The sequence below is a fragment of the Equus quagga genome, chromosome 12 (genome assembly GCF_021613505.1).
Source record: "Equus quagga isolate Etosha38 chromosome 12, UCLA_HA_Equagga_1.0, whole genome shotgun sequence".
NCBI classification, from domain to species: Eukaryota; Metazoa; Chordata; class Mammalia; order Perissodactyla; family Equidae; genus Equus; species Equus quagga.
Window position 1 is genome coordinate 41,143,087 of NC_060278.1, and position 19,194 is coordinate 41,162,280.

The following is a 19,194-nucleotide window of genomic DNA, read 5'->3' on the forward strand; positions in this document are numbered from 1 at the left end:
AAGGAAGGAAGGAAGGAAGAGAAAAACATTAAGTATAAAAACAAGTAAAAGAAAGAATTTGCATGTAACCCAGCATACTCTTCTTTCCGTTTTATATCATGCACCCCTTTACAAAATAGAATTTGCCAGCAGGGGTCAGCCCATGGGGTATGCTGTTTGAAATCACTGTGCCTGCAGCAAGGGCCCATGGCTAGAGTGCCAAAAGAAAAGCGAGATAATCATCCTGGGGTGAATTGTGCAGGCTGCACCAAGGAGAGCCAGCCCCTCCCTGCCTCTTGCTGAGGCCTCCCTCCCAGGCGGGCGTCAGTTACCCGTGGGGCCAGCCCCCAAAGAAAGATGCTAACCACCTCCTTGACTCCCTTTAAAGGGCACCTCTAGTATTTTTCACTCTCATCTTCTCTCGGTACCTGCCTCAAACTGAGTACACACAGTGAAGAATACATGCCATCGCAGTGTTAACTGGATAACTTTTCTTCTTCTCGAGACTCCTTGGTAATTAAGTGCCTGTTTTCCCATCTTAAATGCCTGCACTAGGTTTCCTCAATTTTTTGTTATTGTAAATCTTATCTTCCTGGGTTTGTCGTCTGTCTCACAGTGTCCTTTTTGGCAGGGCAGGGGTAAAGAGAGGCCCATTTCCTATCAGAGAATAAGGAGGCCCCATCGATGACAAACATTCCCAATCAAAGACCCTGAGTAAAAACATCGGATGAACCTCAGCTGGTCCTTATGATTTGCAATAAATGCGTCAGCAGTATCCTCCTGCCCTGAGAGGCACAGCTGATCCCCAGGCAAAGCTGAATAATAATAACAATAATTAGTAGTAGCAGAACAGTGGTCATCATTCTCATAATCAGTAATAATATTCACACTAATACTAACAACAAGGCTTTTTGCTTTCCTCACATAAACCACAGGCAACAAAGTGAGGAATCAGTTTTAGAAAATGGGTACATCCTATACGTTTTGAAGGGTTTCACTAAAGTCTCTGTTGAACACTGGAATGCTGTTTAATGGTAAATAAATTACACGCATTATAGATATAAAGTGTCCCAGGCTTGTCCCTGGTATCTCCAAATTCAGAGTCAGCCAAATCTTATAATAATCATCATAGTAATAACTGCCGCTTGTTAAGGGTTCACTATATTCAAACGCTGAGCTAAAGTGTCACAAACTTCATCTCGTTTCATTTTCAAAACAACCCAAGGGGGTAAGTATGATTAGTATTACCTCCTTTTATAAAAGATGAAACTGAGGCTTAAAGGGATAAAGTAACTTACCACAGTCCCACGTGTCATACTTGATGGCACTGGATTCAACCCAGATCTGCCACGCCCGGATCTCGAGAGCCCCCATTCCTGACCACTGTTCCTCTATAGGAAGCACAAAGAGAAGAGAGTCTGGAATCCAAAGGCTGGCTTCCAGCCCTCCTTCTTCCACTTGTTGGGCCCTGCACAGGTTGTTTCACGTCTCTCAACCTCAGTTTCCTCGTGGTAAAATGAGGTTAGTCCTCCCACCCTGCCTGTGTCACAAAGTGATAACAGCGACCGGAGGAAAAGCACTGGCTCTGAGGGCAGGTACCAAGTCTGTCTTGCATCCCCAGCGTTCTGCACGTAATAAACGTTTGTTGGAGTAGTAAGGCACCCCACAGCACTTAGAAAGCTGTAAAGCATCATAAAGTTCAAATGTATGAGAGTCATGAGGAGCCGCGGTCTGTGAGCCGTGAGTAGGGGCCATCTCTGCACTGGTGGCCTCCCCACGCAGCTGGTGGATCCATTTCTAAGGTGCTTAAGCCTCAGGCCTCCAAACACTACAAAGGAGCATGCCTCCAATCTACAAATGACAGTAGGGGACCGTCATCGCGCTGACTAGCCAGTTCCCAGAGGGTGGTGCCAGTTCATCAAGGTTAGGACGAAAGGTGAAGTCCAATTATTCCCCAGCCCCTCTCAGACCCACCCATCATCATGGCCCAGGAGTCACGTCTTCACTGGGTTGTGAGTAATGAAATCCCAGTATTTCTCCTCAGATTTCCTCAGAAATAGGAAAACAAGAAAACATTTCTCCTCAGAGAGCAATGCCCTAGAAGCTGAGATACCAAATGCCAATCTACGGGTAATTAAATCCTTGTGGGGCCGAGGTCAAGCCTGCCCCAGCCTGACAAAAGCGCTGGGCATGGGCTGAGTTTATGCATCCTGGGTTCCAGGACAGCCAGGCTAAATACACTCCCAGCCTGTCACTCCTGCACGCCTCACGGGATGATGCCCTGGGAACAAGGCGCCATCTGAGGTCTGCTCGGCATCACCCCTACTCTCCACAGCAACGCAGGTCTGCGGGGTCAGGGGGTCACGCTCCCCCAGCTAACCTCTATCAGGTCAGGAATGCTGAGGGCACTGGGGGAAAACACAACAGACTGAGATAAACACAGAAAGACAAACAGCTCCCAGAGCCGGAATGCTCGTATCTGCCTGTTGGAAGATGCAAGATGCCCCATCTCCAGGATCCAGGTGAAATTCTACTCTACCCCCCACCCCCCAAGTCCCTAAAAATAGCTCCTCACTTCCCTGTCCCTGAAACAGAAGCCGGGTGGGGAGGTGGGTGGAGCCATCTGGCTTTGTAGCTATGTCTCCGAAAACACCCACCGGGGGCCCACAGAGGCCTCACAAGGAGAGAGCATGTCATTGCGCTGCTGCCTGGGGACAGATCGCCTGGCGGGGATAATGAAATGATGGCAGAAGGTGGGAAAATGTGCTGCAAAGTTTGCAGTCTGCCCATCTGTTTAGTGCTGTTTGTCCATGGCATCAGCTTCTGCCACGCAGGCCCAGGCCGCCTGGAGCAGTCTATGGAGACAGGGAGGGCCAGGCGCCGCAGTCTGGGGCATGCAGAGCCCAACCGAGAAGGCAGAAAGCCACCACTCCTCCCACAGCACTTCTGCTTTGAGATGGAAGAATCAGCCATGTCTGGCATTGAGCTGGGCTCTGAAAACACAAGAATGAAAGGATGCCATGGTGCCCTCCAAGTTCTTGGTCTCATGGAAAAACGACAGATGTGGCCAAGTGGTAGGGTTTGCAGCTGAATATGAAGGTAGAAAGATAAACTGAGGCTGGACCGTGAAGGGCTTTGTGTGCCAAGCCAAAGAGCTCAGATCGTATCTCCACATTGGTGATCTCTAGATTTTGTGGGCTGCAGAAGATGATCCAGAGAGTATAGGAAGAAAATATTAAATTTCCCATATATTTAGTTTATAGAATTAAATGAAAAATAAATTAAGCAATGATTTTCACTCCCTCACTTGGTCCACTCATCAGCGATCACAAGTCATGGAGGGTCCTGAGGGATCCTGGGGAAGAGTGGACACTTGGTTGACAGAAGCAACTTCATGTCCCGGTCCTTGCAGCACAATGTGACCTACTATAGACAAGCCTAGTTACAGAGCAGATCTGGTTTTTACCTAAACTATCCCAAAAATGGGTAAGAGGCTTCAATTTTTTTCCAAAAAGAAACTGTGGGGTCGGCCTGCTGGTGTAGAGGTTAAGTTTGCATGTTCTGCTTCAGCGGCCCAGGGTTCCCAGGTTCAGATCCCAGGTGCAGACCTACAGACTGCTCATCAAGCCATTCTGTGGCAGCGTCTCACATACGAAATAGAGGAAGACTGGAACAAATATTAGCTCAGGGCCAATCTTCCTCAAGCAAAAAGAGGAGGATTGGCAATGGATGTTAGCTCAGGGCCAATCTTCCTCATCAAAAGAAAAAGAGAGAAAGAAAGAAAGAAACCATGCATTGAAGTAATAATGCAAGATAAAGTAAACAACAAGAAAAAGGTGGACCTGACAAGTTCTTAGTCAGCCGCAACACAAGGGAAAACAATGACAACATAATCACATCTCACCAGTCAGCCAAAAAGTTTTTAAATTACCAAGACTACTTGAAATGTAGCTTGACATATTCTGTTGATAAGGAGGAACCTAATCCTGAGTGTAAATGGTGCCTGAGATATTAGCTAATGACAGTAATGAAACCATTACAATTAACAAGACATTTAAAACTACTGGTTACATTATCTTTACCACGTCTTTTCTGAATTTTTACACATACATTATAATGAGCATAATATTTAGTACTGTAATGTGTGTATAAAATTACAAATAAATGAGTATTAATCTGCTGGGAGTACAGACTCAACACTTTTCACTGCTAACGGTGGGCCATCAAAGCATCTTGGAAGCCACTGCTCTAAATGATGGAACCCAGAGGTAGCCTAGACAGCATCCGGAGCCCAGTACCTCCCAAGAACTCTCGCTTCCAGGCTCAGCAATGGGAGGGAAAACCTTACAAGAGGAGGCTGGAGGGCCAGCCTGGTGGCACAGTGGTTCAGTTTGTATGTTACGCTTCGGCGGCCTGGGGTTCGCTGGTTCAGATCCCAGGTGCAGACCTATGCACTACTTGTCAAGCCATGCTGTGGTAGGCATCCCACATATAAAATAGAGGAAGATGAGCATGGATGTGAGCTCAGGGCCAGTCTGCCTCAAAAAATAAAAATAAAAAAATAAAAAGGGGAGGCTGGGCTCTGCCACCTACATGACTTTGTCAAAGACCATCGCAAAGTGCAAGATCTACAGGTTTAACCAGACTGTTTCTTCCTGGCCATGGTCATGTGCCCAAGAGGAAACACCCAGCTAAATTCAGCTCTGCAACTCACAGAGTTTTCGAGCAATTCACGTCAAATTCACACATGCAAAGTAAAGGAAGTGTGCCAGGTGCTTTTATTGTAGTGTTAATGCTTTATCTTAACATGTATTTGAGGAACACTGACTTTCCACTCATGGTAGTGGTTTTCTTTTAAAATCAATTTACATAAGTTTTATAAGGGTGGATGTTAAAATAACAAGCAAATGGTTTCGCTGGCATGCAGATTTATGTGTCGAAAATTGGAGAAGTGGGATATAAAACACTGAAGACTAGGAAACACTGGGCCCGATGACCTTTATCTTGTGTCCAGGTCTGAAACTCTATGATTATCCTTATCTCATACAGACACAAACTAAAATATTGTAAAGCCCATATAGCAAATAACAGGACTTAAACAAGCAGGTTTCGGTTCAGGTTGTGCCCCATGTCTTCCCCGTTTGGGCTGCTACTTCAAAAACACCATAGACTGAGGCCTTAAACAACAAACATCTACTTCTCACAGTTCTGGAGGCTGGGGAGTGCAAGATCAAGGCACGGGCAGATTTGGTGTCTGGTGAGAGCTTCCTGGCCCTTCTTGTCCTCACATGGCGAAAGGGGTGAGAGGGCTCTTTGGGGTGCCTTTTATAAGGGCACTAATCCCACTCCTGAGGGCTGCACCCTCATGGCCTCATCGCCTCCCTAAGGCCCCACCTTCTAACATCATCACACCGGGGTTAGGTTCCTACACATGATGGAGGGGGACAAAAACATTCAGTCCACAGCACCCCACTTGGTCTCCGGCTCCTGACTTCGGATGAACAAATGCAAATCAAAGGAGGATAAACAGGGTGGCTCTCTGTGGCGATGGCTTCTGCTGTGGCTGGAGGTAGGGCCCCTAACCTCTGAGGCCCAAGACCCTCCCAGGCCCCTCCTGGGAATCCCTACCATCTCCTGGCAGCTTTCTGATTCTTTTTTCAGAAGAGTCGGGGGTGGGCGGGAGCACCGGTTTGTCTGGTGTTTTAGCAAGGAACATTCTCTGCTGTGCTGCTGTGGAATCCAACTATTAAAGAAAGAAACGACCAAACCCCGGGAAAGACAGTGCTGAGCAAACAGACCAATGCGACCGTGAGCTTGAGACCCTGCCACTTGGCCAGGCTCGGTCTCCCGGCAGAACTGCGCAGGTTTGCTGCCCCCTGCTGTCCCTTTCCTGCCTGTGTCTGTGTCCCTGTGTTCCTATGTCCTGTGTCCTGCATCCCTGTGTTCCCCATGTTCTGCCAGAGAGGGACATCCCGGCCACGGCAGCAGGGGGATTGCTGTAAACTGGGCATGTAACAGTGGGGTGAGACACTGTCTTGCAAAAATGGACCCGAAACATCAAGAATGTAAAAGCCACGATTGTTAAGAAAACCAGTGCAGTGAGCGGCTCTGCCTTGGCCTTCCCTTACCACTACACTGAACTACCGTGCACCCTGCAGAGACGGCAGCAGGCCCCCATTAGTGTCCTCTGCCAGACCGCCCAGAGCCATCAGGGTGTACTGAGAACACAGTCACAGTGGTGCCAGACCTGGCGTGGATCTGAACTGAGGCTGGGAGCGAGGCTGGGGCATTTCAATCATTTCTTCAAGAAACAGTAAGCTACACAACCAGAAAGACCCACAACCAGCATATACAACTATGTACTGGGGAGCTTTGGGGAGAAGAAGAAGAAAAAAAAAGAAACAAGCTTCCACACTCAGCCAGGAGGCACTGTAAATAATACAAAGGACATTTAATATACAGGTCAGGAGCAGCATCCTGCTCTCAAAGGGCTATCTGTCTAGAAAAAAGAGATGAAAATATAAATGGTTAAATAATATTAGTTAGCATTTATTGAGCCAGCCACTTTACCGTTATCTCCCACGTTAACAACAATGCTCTAAGCTGATGATTGCTAGGTTACAGATGGAGAAACTGAGGCTCAAGGAGGTCAAAGGACACAAGCCAGAAGCTGTCTGTCAAACCCTGTTTGGCCTGACTCCAAACTCCATACTCTGGTCACTCACATCCTTCTGTGGCTTGGCTCTGTTGTACACAGGGGGGAAAACTGCAGTCACCCACACAGCGACACACAGGCCCACATCACGGAAAGGGAAGGCGCACACCCAGACAGCGTCACCTCTGGGTTCACTAGAAGGTAAGTGGGTGGGTTGAAGCATATACAGATGTTTTACTTCTTTTATTTTAGAAACAAACAAGCTTTAAAACCCACATATAACTCACGGTGTGCTATTAGATAAAAATATTTTTAAATGCTAAAAAAAATTATTCATTGTTAAGAAAATGTCAATATTTGTTCATTCCGGTCCGTAGGTGAACCACTGGTCATTATATTATTCTCCGTAGAGCTCCATATTTTAAAAAATTTTTCCTAAATAATATTTTTAAAGAAGAAGGAAAGAAACTGGATGGAGATAAGTGTCCTCCAGGGATCTGAGTATGAAATCGTGAAAACCAGTCCACCCACGTCGCAATCACATATGAGCTTGACTGTGAAATCCCAGGTTCAATCCGCGTGGAGAACAGTCAGCTGTTTTCGCAGCGGCTTTCATCTGGGGACCTCTGAGCACTGCGCAAACACGAATTAATTGCACCTCCTGTCACCTCCTAAAAGATGGAGGAGCACGTTACAGATTGTTAAAGAGGGTCTGGGGAAAATGAAGTGTCTTGTCGAACATCATACCACGAGTTACAGGCTGAATGGGGATAGAGATTTAGAAACCTGACGAGCAGCCCTCCAGCCCAAGCACAACCGTACTGGTATCACTGATCCAGGTGACACCCGTGGCATCAGCCGTTCCCACTGTTTTCCAGATACACTGTCATGTACGGTGCCTTTAAGGTCACCTCCCTTTCCACACATGAAGCCTCATCTGAAAATATCCTTCCACACAGAAATAGAGATCTTTTTCAGGGACGACCCAAACCACATCCTCTGGCTTTTATTTTACACATCCAGCCAGGCTTTTTTAAGCGCTGGGCCTGTGGTAGAAGGAAACCACTCACCTTCTCCCTCCCCCACCTCCCCTCCTCTGAGCAGATAGGGCCTGGGAGGAGCAGGGAACCTGTGAGCATCACAAACCGCCAGGGGAGGCCTGGACCCAGCAGAGGCAGGACAGAGACCACCGGCCCCGGAATCCCCTTCGGAAAGCAGTAAACTTCTGGTTGTCGATCCCGGAACCCATCCCCTCTGACGGTTCCTCTTACCTGCCAACCTGATTCCCACAGCAGCACTGGCCAGGACGCTAACAAGGTTGTGGTCCTCATCATCTCTCGTCTCCATTCTTAGCCTCCTAACTGGCCTCCACGGCTCCCAACTCCGGACGGCGATTGTTCTAAAACACAAATCTGACCGTGTGGGGCCCCCACCGAAAACTCTAGGCCTCCCTACCGGCTGAGGATGAAGTCCACACTCCTTTGCATGGGGCAGGTGGCATCGCCTCCCTCTGCTCCCCCTTCGAGCCGAGAGAATTCCAAAGTGCAGGGAGCCCGTGGGAAGCAGACTCAGAAAAGCAGAGCCTGACGCCCAGAAGCTAACAGCTGGACTGGTTTTCTCTGTGCTTCCTGCGGCCAAGGCAGAAAAGCATTCAAGAGGGGACCCTGCCACCCTCTCAGGTCTCCTTTCCCAGGTGGGGTGGCCGGGGATTCCTGGGTTTGCTGCTGGAAGACACTGGCTCAGTCCATGGAAGCTCTGAGGAGGCCATGAGGCCTCAGGACGCCACTCAGGCTGGGAAGCTGCCCCAGCAGGCCAGACTGAAGTCCTGCAATGAGTCCAGCACTGAGACCCCTGGGGAGGGAAGCCCAGAAGCACCCGGAGGCTGAGCATGGCCGGACGCCTCAAACCATGGCTTTGGATGCACCCTGTGGCCAAGAGGGAGCCATGGACGATCTCCCTGGGGAGTAACACAATCAGATGGCAGTTTGTAGGAAGACCACTCTGGCAGCTGTTTGGGGGCTGGGAGACGACTTGGGAGATGATGATAAGAGTAAGAGGGGGAGACGGCAAGGGCCTGAACTTCTGCAGGGAGTGCAAGTCTGGGAGGCAAGCCGTCCCCAATCCATGCTGGATCTCCCATGAGGGGTGATGAGGCCGGAGGTGGAGGGAAGCACGGAGCCAGAGCAGACGGGGAAGCCCAGAGGAACACTCCCCACAGATAGACCAGCAGTGATCGGGGTTTCATTTTCTGTGAGGTCTGCCCAGGAGCACACAGCATGGGCTACACTCCTCTTTCAGCATCTGACATATTTTACCTCCAGTTCAAATGCCTGGTTCTACGATTAAACTGTAAGTTACTTTACAATAAAAATCTTATTTTATTTATCTTTGAACCCCCAGGATCTAACACTCTATCTCACATACAGCAAGTGTTTAATAAATAAGGTCAAGAAGGTCTCACTGGCTGGAATACAAGAGTGTGAGTGTGTGTCTATATATATGGATAATTAGTGGGAGAAGCAGGAAGGTAGAGTTAAGCCGTATTTTAAAGGATGTGGAATTAAGGGTCTATTTGTATATTTGACCCTGTAAGTAATGGGGAGTCACTGAAGTTTTATGAGAAGAGTAAGTTGATCAAAGCCATGCTTAGGAAAATTAAATTGGCCAAGATGTGTTTCCTGGATTAGAGCACGAGGAGCTGGGAGTGAGATCAGTCAGAAAGCTGTGGCAAAACTTTTATCACAGAGTGCCCGCAGAGAGCGTCACACACGGCCCACGGCCCCCTGCCACGGAGCGCAAGCAGAGTCACCGACCGTCCAACTGAAAATCACATCTCAGGGATTCCAGTTAAGACAGACACAAACACAGTATAAACTCCAGCTGTGCAGGCTCGAATATTCTGTCTTTGCTGGGAGAGCCTGCTCCTTCAAAGGCCAAAAGCATTGACGGCTCCCGGAGTCTGAGCCTTTGCCGTCGTGCGCGTCTGAAGAGGCCCACATCTGGCTTTAATGACCATTGTCTAAAAAGAAAGCTCTCTGGAGAACTGGAAAGGAGGCTTGTGTTTAGGGGCAAAGCGAGGGAGGCTAGGTTTTACCCCAAACCTTCTAGCTTCTATTTCATAAAACTCTCCGTCGCCAAACACATTTCAGGCCTGGATTCTCACAATGCTTACATATAATAGAAAATAGGTGCTGAAAATGGAAATGCCTCTCATTTGTCACTCTGGTGTGGCAGATGGCCCTCTGCTGACACTCAGGGACATGGACATTGCTTTCCGAGAGAAAAGCCTATAAAGCAATGAAGAGTTGTCCATGATACGCAGAAATGCTTAAGCCCCGCCCCAGGCATCGGACATGTACGTGGAATATAAACGGCATTCCTGAGCAGGGACCAGGCCTTGTTCATCTTCCCATCACCGCAGTGTGCTGCGCATAGCAAATATCTCTAAATGAAGACCTCTGTCTAACCAGTTTAATGAGAAGTCTCGACTCCTGAGTATAAATTGGTCTCTCGTACTGGTCAGACTGGGGGGTTTGCAGTTCAGCAGGAATCCAACAAGAAACGAGAGGCCAGGAAACCCCTTCTTGCAGAGCCCCTTGATAACAGAGCAGGGATGGGGGCAAGTTTGGGGGTTAGACTGTGTTATACTTAAAGCCTTTTGTTTACCGACGGGCCCTAGTTGACATCCTAGGCTGCAGGATCTACCATCCGGGGGATATGTACATTTATCAGAGAAAGAGCAAATACATGTGTGTATCTGACAAACACTTATGCAGAATTTATTACACGGCAGGCACTATTCTCATCACTTTTAAAATATTAATTCATTTAATTTAATGCTCATGACACACCCACAGGAGAGGTACTATTTATTATTCTCATTTACAGATGAGGAAACTGAGACACAGAGCGGATACATAAGCTGCCCAGGGTCAGAATGCCGTTAAGCGACAGAGTCAAGATTTGAACCCTATCTGTCTGGACCCAAATTCTGTATCTTAATGGTAACACCTGGCCTCATACACACCTCTTTGCTGGGTTGCTACAATTCTCTACTTGATTTATTCTGTCTGGAGTGAGAAACATTTGACATGTCTTGAGAATTGGTGCATCCTTTATTTTATGAATAAGAGTACTTCTCACGTAGACAGTGAGCTTGTTGGGAATTAAAATGAGATCATTTTCTCCCTAGTGCAATGCTGGGCAAAGTCTGATTGCTTAACACATGTAAAGTTCCAGTATAGCCAAGGGTGTAGTGTAAAAACAACTAAGTTCACTTCCCATGGGTGACTGCTAGACATGGCGGCTTGCTGGCTCCCCTTCTGACCTCACATTCTTCCCCTAAAAGGGCTGAATCAGGTTGAACTTCAGGGAAGGCCTTGGAAACAGGGATGAGGCAAACTCCATTCTCCTTCACCCTCCCTCGTTGCAAATGCCCCAGAGAGGAACACCCGGACTAAAACTCAGCCCACTGAGTGGCAGTCCATGACTGCCAGCAGAAGCTTTGCTACTGGGGCCAGGAGGAGGGTATTATGGAGCAGAGCGCTGATGCCTGGCAGAGCAGAGGCCAAGCAGGAGCCGAGACAGTAAAGGGAGAATGTGCTAGCCTCAGAACCTAGTCTGAAGTGCTTCACATTCCACTCTTCTTGGACAAGGAGGAGCGGCCGTGTGTGGAGTGAGCACCTATGTGTGCAACGAATGGGAATGTGGCCCTGTCCTGGTGACTCCCAGCAACACCTCTTCACTGCCGAGTCTTCGGCTGTGTTTAACACCCAGCTGCCTTTGTCACAAAAGGATCGTCGTATTCCTAAGAGATTCGCTAGTCCCCAAAGACTCGTTCCCAAAAGATCATTAGAGGTCAAAATTCCATGAGCCGAGGTTCCTTAAAAATAAGGAAACTGCCCATGGACCTTGAGCACCAAAATCTTTGGTACTGGGGGCGGGAGAGAGGGTGCACTTTCAAAGTGGCAAACAAGATTACGCCTTTAAGCCAATCGTTTCGAGAGAAATGACCCAGCTTTTAGTGCCATGGATCACAAGGATCAAAGTTCTCCTTTCGGTTACAGCTTCGGCCTGCTCAGAGTACTTTGCACCTCCAGACTTTTTGTAATCAATTGACAATTTACCCATTTTGTTGGACACCAGGAGTTCATACGGTGTCAGAAACAGTAAATTAATAATTAAAGTTTGGAACCTGTTCTGCAAAGACAGTGTGACTGAAAGGCACAAACAATATAAATAAAATGAAACTTCAGAGTCAAACAGACCCACGTTTGAATCCCAATCCTGGCAGCCCTGTAATCTTGGTCAAGTTACTCTATCTCTTTGAACCCTAGTTTTCTTGTTGGTAAAATGGGGATAAATATACCTGCCCCAGGGATTTGATTCTCTTGTGAAAGTTAAATGAGATAACACGTGAAAGTGCCCAGCACCGGGCCCCCTACACAGTAAGTGTTCCTCTTCCCTGGAAAAATACAGACCAACAATCTGCCTGCCGTCGCTGTGAAGGAGCAGCATTCTGCAAATTCACAGGTGAGTTCACCAAAATGGAGGGAAAACGTTTTCAAGGCATTTATTGAGTACTCAACGCCCGTCCGCCACAATTCACGAGAAGGTGAGAAAACAGAAGACACAGCCTCTTACAATCCAATAAGAGGCAAAATGCTCATATCAGACACCCAGCAGCACAAAGGTCCTAACCAACCTCTACTGGGCGCTCACAGTGCGCCGAACACGATGCTGCCCACTTCAGGGACAGGTGTCATCTGAGCCTCTTAACAACCCAAGAAAGTAGGCACTGCTAGTCCCCATTTTCCAGATGAGGAAACTGAGGCTGAGCAAGGTTCCCTTGCTTCCTCAAGGCTCAGAGCTCGTGTGTGGGCTTTGAACTCAAGCTGAATCCAGAAACACTGGCATGCAGGGACTGGTTACAGCTAAGTCTTGGGAGAACTCGGAGAAAGATGAAGGTGGGGTTGGACCAATGACACAAGACTCTTGGAAGAACGGAGTTGCGCCCTAAAGGAAAAATGAGATTTGGACGTGCAGAGGGGAGGAGAGAGGAACCGCAGTGAGTAAGTCACAGGAGGAGGCTCCAAAGGATGGGGGGAGGGGCCAGCCCGGTGGCGCAGCGGTTAAGTTCGCACGTTCAGCTTCTCGGCGCCCGGGGTTCGTTGGTTCGGTTCCCGGGTGTGGACATGGCACTGCTTGGCAGCCATGCTGTGGTAGGCGTCCCACGTATAAACTAGAGGAAGATGGGCACGGATGTTAGCTCAGAGCCAGGCTTCCTCAGCAAAAAGAGGAGGACTGGCAGTAGTTAGCTGAGGGCTAATCTTCCTCCAAAAAAAAAAAAAAAAACAAAGGATGGGGGGAGGAAGGGGGCACTTTCTAGAGAGAGAAGAGAACAAGAAGGGGATCCCTTTACAAAAGCTGCTGGGGGCCCAGCACTTCCACCGCCTGCATGAGAACCACACTCCACATTTTTAAAGAACGCAACACAGTTTATAAAACACTCACACAAAATTGTCCCACTTGATGAGGACGACAGGTAACATTTATTGAGCAACTTGTAATAAGCCAGGCCCTGTACTGAGCTCATTCCAGCCTCCACATCACCCTGTGTGCGTTCTATTCTTGCCGCCCTAGATGAGAAGACAGAGGCCAAGGTCAGCTACCATGGGGCAATGGTAGGGTCTGCACCCAGATCTAACTCTGGAAGGCGTCACCCAACCACAGAGTCCTCAAAACAACCTATTTAGTAAGCAGGGCAATTCTTATTTCCATTTTCCAGATGAAGAAACTGAGTCTCCAGGACAGCAAGTAACTTGAGTAAGTTCACTCCACCAACAACCAGCCCATGGTTTGTGACACTGATTCCTCACCCCCTCCCCCCAAACTAGGACAGGCCACCCCAGTACCCTTCCTCCTTCCTGTGATGGGGTGCAAAAGGGGACTCCTCTTAAAGAACAGGGTGCCCGTTTGCCTGCCTGGGACCGAGGGGTGGGGGCGTGGGGGTGCGCTCCCTGAGCTGGTGGCCGTGCCGGCCGCCAGGGCGCGTGCTTGCGCCTGCTGGGCGGGGCCTATCCTTTCGCAGTAGTTGGCACTCCCGCCGCGGCCTCTGCCAGAGGGCTGGGTCGGCTTTCCTGTCTATCTCCTCTGCAACAGCTGTGTTTTCAATAGGGAGAGTCTCCTGCTCGCTCTCCTCGTGGGAGGACCCCGCTCCAGCTCCCCGTATTAAATGCCAGGCTCCCGTGTGCGCGCGCAGGGTTGTGCGAGGATAAGATTAGGAGGAGGGACCCGCCCCTGCGCGGTGGGGGCCCCAGGCGCCCCGTGGGGCTGGGGCTGGGGCTACAGCAGCCCCGGACAGGCCTCCCCTGCGCCGCAGCGTGTGCTCCTTTGCTGCCCGCGAGGCCTGGGCGGTAAAGCGCAGCACGAGGACGCCCCCGGGAGGACAGCACAGCCTTCCCGCTGCGGGCACCGCGGGCTTTGTCAGGGTGGGAGCCTCGGGCTCTGGGAGGAAGGAAATGAAAAGGAGAGCGGCAGAGACAAAGGGATTGAAGAAAGAAACAAGTGGGGGAAAGACAGGGATTAAGGGCCAGAAGGCCGAGACGGGAGGAAGAAGCTAACTGTGCTGCCCTCCAGGTTTTCAAACAAGTGTGAGGTTCACAATTCCGTCCCGGCTTAAATATTAATTTTAATTATACGAAATTAAATTGGATACAAAACTAGTACATTGCGAACTACAAAGTATATTGGCTTTTAATACAGAATAAAGATCACCCTCTTGAAATGATCCTCCTCCCAAAATGGTGGTATCCTTGCGGAAGTCTCCCCGGTTTCCTGTGCCCAGAATCTCCCCCCGGGGAACTGTGTGCCTTCCAACGAATGCCTGTGCCTCCTGCCCGTCCGAGGCTGGTACCCAGCCGGCCGTTCCCTCCTCTCCCCTCACCCTCCACAGTTCCTTTCCCTTCCCCTTCGCCCGGATCGCCCCGTCAACTCACTCATTTTCATCATCCATCTCGCCCTTCCCTCCACCTTCTCTGTCTCCCTGGCTCTGTTCCTCGCCATTCATATGGTTTTTAAATGCACCGCTTCCTTTCAGTGGTTAGAGAAGGGATAAAAGCTTTCCTTTCTTTGTGTTTGCCAGTGTTTAAATTGCTTCTGAAAACACTCAGTGCTAAAGACTAGGAAAAGGGGACAGTCTTTTTCAAGGGCTTGTTTGTGCAGAGTTTAGCGGGGAATACAGGCAGGGGGTGCTCACTAATTACTGGACTCCATTCTCCTGGTCCCGGCCCGCCCCCCTCCTCTGACTATCCTTGGTGGCATAGCCATCCGCCTCCTCATGGCTGGCCAGGCCCGGCTCCCGCAGGGTTACCTGACCCGGGAGAACGGCTCTCCCTCCACTCTCCCAGGCCGGGAGTCTCCGGAAGCAGGCAGAGTGGGGTTCAGCTGGGAGGGAACGGGTGAGCCCGCAGAGGAGAGGCGTTCAACTCCTGCTGCGCCGCCCAGCCTTTCAGGAGGCCCGGCTTTCTGATCCAGCGGACGCCCCTCTCCTCTTTCCTCCATGTTGTCCCCCTGGAGTGTCTTCACCGAGAGGCTGTGCGTTCACCATCCCCATTCTCCTAGGTACCCTCTGGCCACAGCCTCACACCCTCAGTTTATCTCAGCAGACGTTTGCTTGGGCCTCTAATTTCCATTTCATCCAGCCAGTAAAATGGCTTGATTCCCTCAGTTTCTGAGGACCCTCGGGTGACAAGGGCCTCAGTCTCTGGCCACGCTCAGCAGCACCCCTGGATCCTGCCCCCAGGTGGTATCCTGAAGGAAGGCCCTTCTACCCTAGACAAGGCTCCCGGGTTCCTGCGCCCGCCTGCCCTCCCCCATCCCTCGACACCGTCCCTCCGGGTTCTCCAGGGAACGAGCTGGAGGCTGAGATCCATCTGAGGCACCTCTCTCTGGGTCTTCCACGAAAGCGTCTCTTTGCAGACACATTTCTGTATAAAACATGACACTGCTTGAGAACGTGAACTTTGGAGTAGAAAAACACCTTGGTTCAAGGCCCTGTCCTGCTGGCTGCAGACTGCGACCTTGGGCGGTTCAGTAGACACTCTAGCCCCCAGGTCCGCCGCTGTGAACTGGGGATGATAACAGCATCTACCTCTGGTGCTGTTACCAAAACTAAACGAGATGAAATTACGAGAGGAGAGTTCTTAACAAAGTGCCTTCCACACAGTAAGCTCTCAATAATGTTATTGTCATTACTCGTGACCATTTAGTCAACACTCTTAAGCCCCTACAATGAACAAAGTATGAATCCCTCTACCTTACGGGTCTTTCTGTTCAGTGGAGGAATCTGACAATTGGATATAATGCTGTAAAATAATAGACATATATATAAACATATATATGTATTGCTCTCTAGCCTGGTTCCTACTGTCTGGTCTTTGACCCGGGTTCCTGACACAGAGCTCTTAAAACCCTGTAATTTCCTGAGTGAGAGGAGCGTCTGACACGCATCTCCTAAATCACTTGGAATTTCCTGGGTGGTAGGAGTGCCTCTGTTCTAACGAGGCGACTGTGGGTCGGCTCCTGGATGTGAGCTGGTCACCAGAAAGACTAAGCCACCATTAGAAGCTTGGAACTTTCACCCCATCCCCATTCTCTGGGGAGGGGAGAGGGCTTGAAATCGAGTTAATCGATCATACCTGCATGATGAAGCCTCCAGAAAAATCCCCAAAGAATGGGGTTCTCAGAGCTTCCAGGTTGGTGAACACACCCATGTGCCAGGAGGGTGGTGCACCCAACTCCACCAGGATAGAAGCTTCCGCACTCAGGACCCTCCCGGACTTTGCCCTATGTGCCTCTCCATTCCAACATTAGCATGTGTTTCCATGAATTCTGTGAGCTGTTCTAGCAGATTATTGAACCCAAGGAGGAGGTCGTGGGAACCTAAATTTATAGCCAGTTGGCCAGAAGTACAAGTGACAACCTGGGACTTGCAATTGGCATCTGAAGTGGGACAGTCATGTGGGGCTGAGCCCTTAAGTTGTAGAATCTGATGCTAACTCCAGACAGATAGTGTCAGAACTGAACTGAGTTGTAGGACACCCAGCTGGTGTCAGAGAATTGGTCAGTGTGGGGGAAAAAAGCATGCATCTGGTGTCAGAAGTATTGTGAGTATGACAGTAGAGGAAAACACAGCACGTTTTTCCTAGACAAATGCAAAGCGGGACTAAGAAATGCAGTTACACGTGAGAAAGCAGCACGGCGTGCTCTGGGGAGTAGGGGGACAGAAGCAGGATTAATTTTACCAGGAGAGAGACATAGACATCAAAGTGGCACTTGAGTAAAGCTTTGAAGTGTGAGCAGGACTGTGATCAGTGGAAGCACAGGAGGGAAGGCATAGAAATGAGAAGGTGCAGGATGTGTGGACTGAACAAACGCTGGATACTTCCTTAGGTTCCAGCCCTCCTTTCTCCTTCCCAACAGCCCCAAAGTCCATTTAGGTATCCATTCAGTTCTGGGGAAACTCTTGGTGTAAGGAGGAACCTTGCAGCAGGCAACCAGTCAGCACATCCCACTGGCCACAGGGATTGGTGGAGGGGTAGACACACGACCTAAGTCTAATCAGATTGAAGATAGGTTAGGAATGCTGGGGCAAAGACATTCTGTCTTTCTTTAGAGACATGAACAAAGAAACACAAAGTCCAAGAGTTGCTGGCAACCATCTTGGGACCATGATATTCAAATAGAAAGAAATTAGGTCCTTGGGGAAATTGTTGAGCTGCTGGATCAAGCCTTGCCTGAAGCTCACACTGATAATGAACTTTTTTTGACCCAGAGGTAAATAAATCCCTGTATTATATAAGCCAGTTTGAGCTATGCTTTTCAGTCCTGATGTTTAAGAAATGACCTGAAATCATGTATAGCAGGAATTGTGAATACATAAAGGGTTGTAAAAGATGTTGAAAACAGAAAGGTTTCAGAGGGTTACATCATGAGAGGCTTTCTTTGCCCCATGCTAAGGTGTTGAACTTTATGTAGGTGGTGGGGAGACCCACCGAAAATTGTTTGAGGAGGGGAGGTGGCATGATCAAATCTGTTTTAGGAAATTAACTCCCATGGCAGGAAGAATGATAGACTGCAGAGAAGAGAGATTGAAGCAAGAAAATGTGATTAGCGATGAGTCTGGGAAAAGGACATTTTATCAAATGTCCCCAGATGTTGACAGGGCCGGGAGTGGGGAGGGGCAAGCAAGCAAAGATACTCCAGTGGCAGCCTCTCCTCTTATCAGCACCAGAGGCCTTGCCTCCGCCCTTGAGAGCGTCCGGGAGAAGCCACGTCCTATTACTGCAGTACTGCAGGAGGCTAGCCAGCTGCCTTAGAAGTTTCAAAAAACAGGAAGTTTTTTTATTTTTAAAATCTGAAACAAAATTAATTTTAATTTACTTATATGTTTTAAACTAACAATACTCTTAAAGGGTGGGGAAAAGAATACACCCCCAAACAACAAGCTACAGCAACGTGTCTCCACATCTGAAAGTTTGTGAATCGCTGATCTGAATTCTGGTGCTCCCCAAATCCTGGTGCTCCCCTGAAGCACCCATCACGGCTTGGGTCCCCAGGTCCCTCAGCAGCTGCCAGTGTGCTAGAGCCTTCTAGAGCCTGTGGGCAGGGAGGGGCCTCCGGGGCTCACGTGGCTCCATCCCTTATATCCACAAGAAAATGTGAGTCTGTCCTGGAGCACTGTGAGCATCTTCATCTTCTCCCACTGAATCAGCAGAGAGCCCCCTTCCCCAGGGCCCTCGCCGCCCACTGTTCCGGCCCGGCCTTAGGCGGACCCGGCCTGCAGCGAGGGCTCCGCACCCCCCACCCCGCTCCCTGCCTTGTCGTCGCCTCCCCTGTGCTCTTCCCATTCTGACTCGTTCCCCACTCCCACAGGCAGACTGCCACCTGCATTCCAAACCGACTGTTTAATTTACATAATTCCGATAGCTTTCATGGCCAGCTTCCTGTTTTTGTAAACTCCTGGACGATTTTTTCATTTCTTTGTTTCATAAGAAACAGGAGCCCCGGCTCCCCATCAGCCTCTACCAGCATCAGGGAGGCAGGGCAGCTTCCAGCCCATGGTTTCCCTTCTTGTTTTAGAAATAGAAGCTTAAAAAACACCCAGAGGTTTCCAATCCAGGGTTTCATACAAGCTTTGCCTTCACTGGCTACTGGCTTCCTGTTCACAGACAGAAGTTTCAAGCTGAGTCAGACAAGAGAGCCAGGCCCAGCAGTGATTCATGAGTGTTGCTAATGACACCCCTGCCACCACCACCAACGACCATCAATGCTGCCTCTGCCCGGGCTGCCTGGCCTCTGTGTTCACCTAACCCTAGGAGAGCAGGAAACTGCAGCTGTTTTCCTGATTTTCTCTTCCAGATGGTGCAGCAGAAGCAGCAGTGCGCACAGGCCAGGCAAGGCTGGCCTTGAGATAAGGGGCCCAGCTGGGCCCTGAATCAGGTGATTTCAGAGATGCCCAGGAGGCATCGCTGCTTCAAAATAACTTCCCACTCTCCCCA